The sequence below is a fragment of the Sorex fumeus genome, unplaced genomic scaffold (assembly GCF_029834395.1).
Source record: "Sorex fumeus unplaced genomic scaffold, SorFum_2.1 ptg000063l, whole genome shotgun sequence".
Classification (NCBI taxonomy): domain Eukaryota; kingdom Metazoa; phylum Chordata; class Mammalia; order Eulipotyphla; family Soricidae; genus Sorex; species Sorex fumeus.
This window is the reverse complement of record NW_026606120.1, coordinates 54,005,897-54,014,189: the sequence shown is the minus strand read 5'-3', so window position 1 is coordinate 54,014,189 and position 8,293 is coordinate 54,005,897.

Genomic DNA, 8,293 nt, shown 5'->3' with positions numbered 1-8,293 from the left:
GGAGTAAGCCCTGAGCACTGTCAGGTGTGACCCTGGTGGCCCCCAGCACTGAACCAGTGCTCCCGTAGTGGGGCTGAGTTTCTCTGGGGGTGACCTCCTGAGCTCCTGAGCACTGCTTTGCAGGCTCTGATGATACAAAGCCAAACCAGAAGCTCTGAAGAACAAATGGGTTCTGGGTCAAGAGGTTTCTTTTGTCCATCAACCTGCCAAGGGGCACAAAATAAGGACTCAGAGGGCGAGTTTCTTTTTAGATGTGGGCCCAGTAATGGGGTAGGCCTCAACTTCTGGGATGCAGTGGTGCCTGTTATGCGCAAGGCCTGAGACTGTGATCAACCTGTCCCCATAGGTAGGGGAAGGAGGAAGCATTTTCCCAGGGCTCTGAAACCCCTTCTGGCCGGAGACACAGTCCCATTCATGGTGATGTCCTCAGGCCTGCAGGGAGTCACAGGAGCTGGGTTGAAATCTTGGCCCTGTCAGTTACTGGTCTGGGAAACTTACTAAATCTCCATTTTTTCATGTGTAAAATGGGATGATTGCAAATAGAGGTGGCGGCTTTGATGAAAACAAAAATACCTGTGGGCTTTCGAGGATGCTCTTAAGAAAAATGAAAAGACAACCTACAGAACGGGAGAGAATGTTTCCAAATCATATCTCTGACAAATGACTTGTATTTCGAATAGATAAAGACCTCTCGCAACTTAGCGAAAACACAAATAACTCGATTGAAAATGGCGATGGAACCGAACAGACATTTCTGCAAAGAAGAACAAATGGCCAAGAAGCACATGGAAAGATGCTGAACATCATTAGCTATTAGGGAAATGCAAATCGAAATCACAATGTGATAATGCTTCGTGACAGTCGGAGGACCATAATGAAAAAGGATAAATGGTAAGTTAGAATCTGGGAAACTAGAAACCGCCTACAATGATGGTGAGAAAATAAAGTGGCTCAGTCACTTTGGAGAACAGTTTGGCTGCCATAAAGAAGTCCAACATGAGAGCGGAGGAGATGGCTCCAAGGTCTAGAGTGCAAACTTGTGTGCAGGACCCTGGGTTTGATCCCCAGCACCTTATGGTCCTCTGAGCATCAAGCCATGAGTAGTCTCCAACCACCACTCGATGTGCCCCTAACAAACAAGCCCACCCAGAGACACAGTACAGGAAGGAAGGCCTTTGGCTTGCACACTGCTTCTGAGTTCGATACCTGGCACTGCATATAGTCCCCAAGTATTACGGTCAGAACCCAAACAAATAAGAATTCTTAAAGTTTCAATGCAAGCCACCATATTATTCTGTATGGATACACTCCTATGTTATTTGCATCAGAAAAACAAAAACCCATGTTCACCAAAACCCAGTCCACAATTTTTCACTGAGTCATTATTCCTAATAGCCAAAATGTGAAAACAAACCAAATGGCCATCAACTGTAGTCAGATACTGTTTGACCATGAGAGAAATAAGTGCAGAAGAACCTTGAAGGGGAACTTCTCAGAGAAGGCAGACACGAAAGACCACTTTGCGTGTAGTTCCATTTCTATCACTGTTCCAGATAACAGTGAGGCAAACATAGAGGCAGAGAGTAGAAAATTGGCTGTCTGGGGCTGGAGCAATAGCACAACGGGTAGGGCATTTGCCTTGCACGCGGCTGACCCAGGTTTGATTCCCAGAATCCCATATGGTCCCTCAAGCACTGCCAGGAATAATTCCTGAGTGCAGAACCAGGAGTAATCCCTGGGCATCACAGGGTGTGACCCCCCCAAAAAATTGGCAGTCCAGGACAGGGGGGAGTGAATAGGCCAGGTTGGGTGGAAGTAAAGTGGAAGGTTTTGTTTGGTGGGGAAGGCAGATACCCATATTCCAGAGCTGGTGGTAGCAATAGCTGCATGGCTGAGGGGAGAGTGACATCTTTGTTGTGCACTATGGTGGGTGGCCTGTCCAGCGTGAGAGCTGTGATCAAGTCCAGCACCTCTATTTGCAAACTGCTCCTAAGAGAAACCGGCTACTCATGGGTCCACTCTCAGTTTTGCTGTGCATGTCAGTGAGGTCAAGAGCACAGCACCGGAACTAACCAGCTCTAGGCAAGCCCCTTTATTCCTATTTATTTATTTATTTGGTTTTGGGGCTATACACAGAGATGCTCAGGCCTTATTCCTGGCTCTGTGCTCAGGGATTACTCCTGATGGGATTTGGGGGACCATGTGTGGTGCCAGAATCAAACCTGGGTCAGTTGCATATGAGGAAAGCATCTTACCCACTTTCTGTCCCGTCCCTCCAGCCCTGCTGGTCTGTGGCATTATCCTAGTTCTCAGTTATAAAAAGGTTGAAACCCACTGACTTAGCAAGAGACCGAAGAGAGAGCTGGGAATGCAGGAATGATGCAGAGGAGGAGAAGGAACCCCAAAGATTGAGGCTCTCTGAGAACTCCAGCCAGGACTCTTAAGTTTCTGCTCCATTTCAGGGTGGAAGGCTTTCTAGGAATGGAATGGGCTCACACACATATGTGTGTGTGTATTTCATATATATGTACACACACTTATATGAAAAAGAGCTAACACCTTTACAGGGAACAAAATGGAATGTTAAGTAAAAGAAGCCAAAAATGACCAGACATAACTCAAATGCATGGGTGCGGGGGATGGGTCACACACACATACACGCACCCTCCCCCCTTTCCCCCACACACAGGGGGTTGGAGGCATGGAGGTTTGGTGGGGGGGGAGAGAGAGAGAGAGAGAAAAGAGAGAGAACACCAGGCACAGAAGTATATAAGAAAAGTGTGTTTTTATGAAGCTCAAAGAAGGCAAAACTAGTGTATGGTAATAGAACAGAGAAGAGTTGAGGCCGAAGAGATAGTACAGTGGATCTAGCCCTTGCCTTGCAAAATGATCCACCCGGATTTGATCCCTGGCATCAAATCAGAGTTAGACTTAAGCCCTGAGAACATCTGGGTGTGACCTAACAACAATAACAACAGCAACAACAACAAAAGAGTGGCTATTCTTGGAAAACTCTCACTTGTCAGGAGGGATGAAGGAATCCCTTGAGTACTAGAAGTGTCTCAACATCAATATGTATCTGTGTAGTTTACTTTGTAAGGTCAAAAACTAAGCACTGGGCTGGAGAGAGCTCGGTGGGCTGGAGTACCTGCTTTGGGTGTATGAGGTGAGGCCATGGTTTGATTCCTGCATGGCCCCGCAGCACTACCAGGAGTGACTCCTGAGCACTTAGCTGGGAGTAGTCCCTGAACACCTTCAGGTGTGGTCCCCAAACCAGAAAGAACAACAATAGCAAAACTATGTTGCAGCTTAAAATAAGTAACACGGTAACATAGATGGAAAGAATCCACATCTATTCCAGCATTATTGTGAGTTAAAAGAGCAACAGAATGGAAAAACGTACTAAAGATTTCCTAGAGGAAGTCAAGTCACTTACAAAGGAGCAAGAATTGGTCAGGCATTAGATGCTCATCAGATGCCCTCAAAACTTGGAGAGAAATAATTTTCAACCCTGGATTTCTGTATCCAACCAACCCATCATTCAAGCAGCAAGGACTCATAAAATTTATCTCTCGTAAATCCCTTTTAAGGAGGCAACTTGAGGATGTGTAACATTATGCGAGGGAGTGAACTAGGAAAGTGTGGGAAGAGGGGGCGTGGAACAGACACCAAATGAGAGTTGACTATAGTTCTAGCTATAGTCAATAGTTTACAGCTAGAACTCAGAAGAGCAAGAATGAGTTTTAGGGCAAGAGCTGGGGTCATGAGCAGCTCAGAGCAAAGCAGGAGGACAGAGGAACCCAGAGGGTAAGAGGGTTGTTCACTGAAGGAAAGGGGAACTAGATTCAAATACTTAAAAGGACTTTGCGCAAGAGTTGGGAATATTATAAAGACAGCTAGGGAAGAAGAATGAAGAAAGGCAACTTGAAACACACACACACACATACACACACACACATACACACACACACACACACACATACAGAGCTCGACCTGAAAGAAAACTATAATCATAAGATACTTATTGGCTCCTTAGCTCTGTATTGAATAGATTTTACCTTGCCACAATATATGCATCTATCTATATATGTTTCTATATATGCTATTTGATATATACTATACAATATATATACCTTATATGTAGATATATACTATATATATTTATATAGTTCAATAATACAGACAAATGAATAAATGTGATAGAACACAAAAAACAAAAGGAAGAAAAAATCGTAATAATCTCAATAGATGCAAAAAAGCATTTGGTAAGATTCAACATTTATTTATGATTAAAGGAACACTTAATAAAATAGTACTGAAGAAACATCTCATAACAAAGGCTGTATATGACTTAGCCAACAGCTAATGTAATAAATGGTGAAAAAGCTTTTCCCCTAAGATTAGGAATTAGGCAAGTGTGCTCACTCTCCATGATTACTCAGCATAGTGTAGAAGTCTTAGCCAGAGCAATTAGGCAAGGAAATAAAGGGATCCAAATTGTAAAGGAAAAAGTAAAACTCACTGTTCATTGATGGAATATGAATATATATGGGGACAAAGATTCCACTAAAATTATTTGAAATAATAGAGGAGAAAGTAAAATGTGGTAGGCTACAAAATCAATATATAAAACTGTTGCATTTCTCCAGGCAAACAATAAACTAGCAAGAAGAGAAATAAAGACAGCAATCCCATTTACAATTGCGTTATTAGGAAAAAAAAACCTTAGAAATAAATTTAACAAATGAGGTGAAAGACTTTTACATTGACAATTATAAGGCATTGTTCAAAGAGAGAGAAGAAACAAAGCAATGGAAAGATAATCTATGCTCATGAATTAGAAGAATTAACATTGTTGTAATGGCTCTCTCACCTAAAGCAGTAAACAGATAAAATGCAATCTCATTAAATTTCAATGACATTTGTGTGTTCACAACTAGTGTATGAGTGCTCACCACATGTGCTCGTTGGCCATGAGCCACTTCCCCACCCAGCCTGCAGCTACCGCTAACAAGTGCATGAAGGAGGGAACAGGACCGCCAAGCTGGTTGGTGATCAGTCACTGTTTATTCCAATCTCCATACCGCTGTTTATTCCATTCTCCCCGCGCACCTATTCTAGTCTCACTACGTGCCCCATTCCAGTCCCACACTGCTCCTCATTCCCATCTCCTACTTTCCCCATGCTCTTCTCCCCATGCCCAGTCTCAAAGTCTTAGTCATTGATCCAATTCACTGGGGAGTTTGGGGTAACAAGTACACATAGGTCAGACAGCACAATCAACACATATAAAGTCCTTCCTTCAGGGGAAGCTCTTCTAAGACAAAGATCTCATCCTGCTAAGAGATGCCCTAAAGGGTGGAGTTTCATCTACGGGGGTACACAACCATTTAAACAGTCACCTTAGATAAATTTACTTCTTAATAATATTTCTAATCATTTTTGTATGGACACAGTAAGAGACATATTAAGCTTAAAGGGTGACTCTCCTGAGGACATCTCGCTTAGATCCCAGACTACAGTGCTTAGGCCAGATTAGTCCTTCCTAACCCAACCAGCGTCCTTGTCCAGTGACTTCTCTTTGGGTCACGAGAGAATTTGTCTATGACCATGCTCTTCACTTGATCACTTGATCACTTGACATCCTGTTACTCATCGATTTGCTTGAACGGGCACCAGTAATGTCTCCATTCGTCCCTGTCATGTGCTAGTGTAGCCCAATGGCGTATGCTCGCTCCAGGAACACAAAAAGCCTCAAATTGATCGTTCAGGGTCTTGACGAAGAAGTCTGACCATCTCGTAGGTGGGCGGCCACGCCATCTTTTGACGTCCTGTGGAATCCAGTTGGTAATGGCTCTAGTCCAGCTGTTGTCTCCAAATTGCATTACCTATCCAGCCCATTTGATTTTCAATGCCTTGGCAAACGAGACAGCGTCCCTGATTCTTGATCGTCGATGGAGGTCGGAACTCCGGATTCTTTCTCTCACTTGAGTGAAACGTGATACTCCAAGCGTAGCTCTTTCGATTCCTCTTTGGGAGACCTGAATAGCATTCTCATCCTGTTTTCGTAGGGCCCAGCTCTCTGAGGCTCATGTTAATGCAGGAATCGAAGAGATGTGCCCAGAGCCGGAGGTTCTTTGTCCTCTTAGCTATTTCTTCAACGTTCTTGAAGGTGTTCCAAGCCACTCTCTTCCTCCTGCACAACTCAGGTGCCAGGTCATTTGTCATGTTGACTTCTCGACTTAGGTACACATAACTGTTGCATTCAGAGATGTTTATTCCATTGAGAGCGAATGGAACGCCAGGAACGAGACCTTTTCTCATAAACATTGTCTTCATGAGATTAAGCTGTAGTTCAACCTTTCCACACTCACTGTCAAAGTCAGCCAGCATTTGTGCCACTTGGCTAATGTTTGGTGTTATTAGAACGATGTCATTAGCGAAGCGGAGGTGGTGTAGTTGCTGACTGTCTATCTTCACTCCCATTCCTTCCCATTCCAGTTGTCGCATGGCGTTCTCGAAGGTGGCACTGAAGAGTTTCAGTGAAATGGTATCACCCTGCCAAACCCCTCTCTTGACATGGATGATCACTTCCTTGTAGAATGGTGTGATCCTGGTAGTGAATCTGTAATACAAATCACGGAAGATCCTGATGTATTGAGTTTGAATGCCCTGTTTGGCTAGGGCTTTGATGACCGCTTCAGTCTCAACAGAATCAAAGGCCTTCTTTAAATCAATGAACGTTAGACAGAGCGGCATCTTGAACTCTTGAGAAACCTCAATGAGCTTGGTTATTGTGTGGATATGGTCGATCGTGCTGAATCCTTTTCAGGATCCAGCTTGCTCGCATGGTTGTCCTTCACCTAGTGTTCTGCCAATCCTATTCAGGATAACTCGAGTGAACAGCTTGTAGACGACAGACAACAGGCAGATCGGGTGATAGTTGCCAATGTCGTGGATGTCTTCCTTCTTGTACAGTACTACAGTTCTGCTGGTTTTCCATTGGATGGAACCTTGCATTCAGACAGGTAGTGTGTGAAGAGCTGAGCCAGTGTATTAATGAGTACTGATGGCAGGTTCTTCAGGTGTTTGGGTCTGACCTTGTCTGGGCCAGGTGCTGTTCACTTCTTTACCAACAAAATGGTGTGTCAGATTTTGGAAGGGAGAACGTTGGGAATGACATATCCATCCTGCGGAATTTGATATGTGGACAGGTGGACGTGGCTATCGAAGAGATTCGAGTAGAAGTCATGGATAATCTTCTCCATTGCCCTTCCGGAAGATGTAATAGATCCATCCATTGGAGGGCAGTCATCTTGGTCTTGTTGTTGGCGAAGGACAGGCGGGCTATGCTCTTACTATAAGCTTTATGGCACTTGGCTTGTCCCGTTTCGATGCTAGGGTAGCTTACAGCTTGTCCAAGGTCCATCCAGTCTCTTCGTTGGGACCCTGCTTTTGGGATGCTAGGAACTAAGGGCAACTAAGTTAAGTCAAGTAAATATGACAGATGTGGGGGCTGAAGCGATAGTACAGTGGGTAGGGCATTTGCCTTGCACACGGCTGACCAGGGTTCAATTCCCAGCATCCCATATGGTCCCCCAAGCACCGCCATGAGTAATTCCTGAATGCAAAGCCAGGAGTAACCCCTGTGAATCACCAGGTGTGACCCCCCCAAAAGCAATATATATACATATTATATATATGACAGAAGCCTAGGAGTAAATATTATTCAGAGTCAATTAACTCCTAAGTTATAAAAGCTTAGTATTTAACTGTCTTCCTGTGTCTATACAAAAAGGACATTGCTCTAAAGTAGGCAGCAAAGAACATAAAGGAAAGAGAAAAACAATATTTCACTTACAAATACAAATTTAGAGATCTCTAAAGAATTTGACTTTACAAGTCACAAGTTCTGGTTAGGGGAAATGAGTGATTAACAGATAGAGGAAGTAAAGCACAAAGGAGAAGTTAAAGATGAATACTGAGGAAATGGGAGTGCTTTGGCAACATTGTGATGGGCATTACTCAGTAAACCTAAGCTCTTCACAGCTGAGGAGAAAGGACAAACCAATGTTATCCTACAGACATTCTGTATTTTTCCTCTTTCTTTCTTTCTTTCTTTCTTTCTTTCTTTCTTTCTTTCTTTCTTTGTGACACCTGATGATGATCAGGGGTTATTTCTGGCTCTGCACTCAGGAATTTCTCCTGGAGGTGCTCAGGGGACCATTATGGGATACCAGGGGTCAAACCTGTTTGGCTGCATGCAAAGCAAATGCCCACTATACTATTGCTC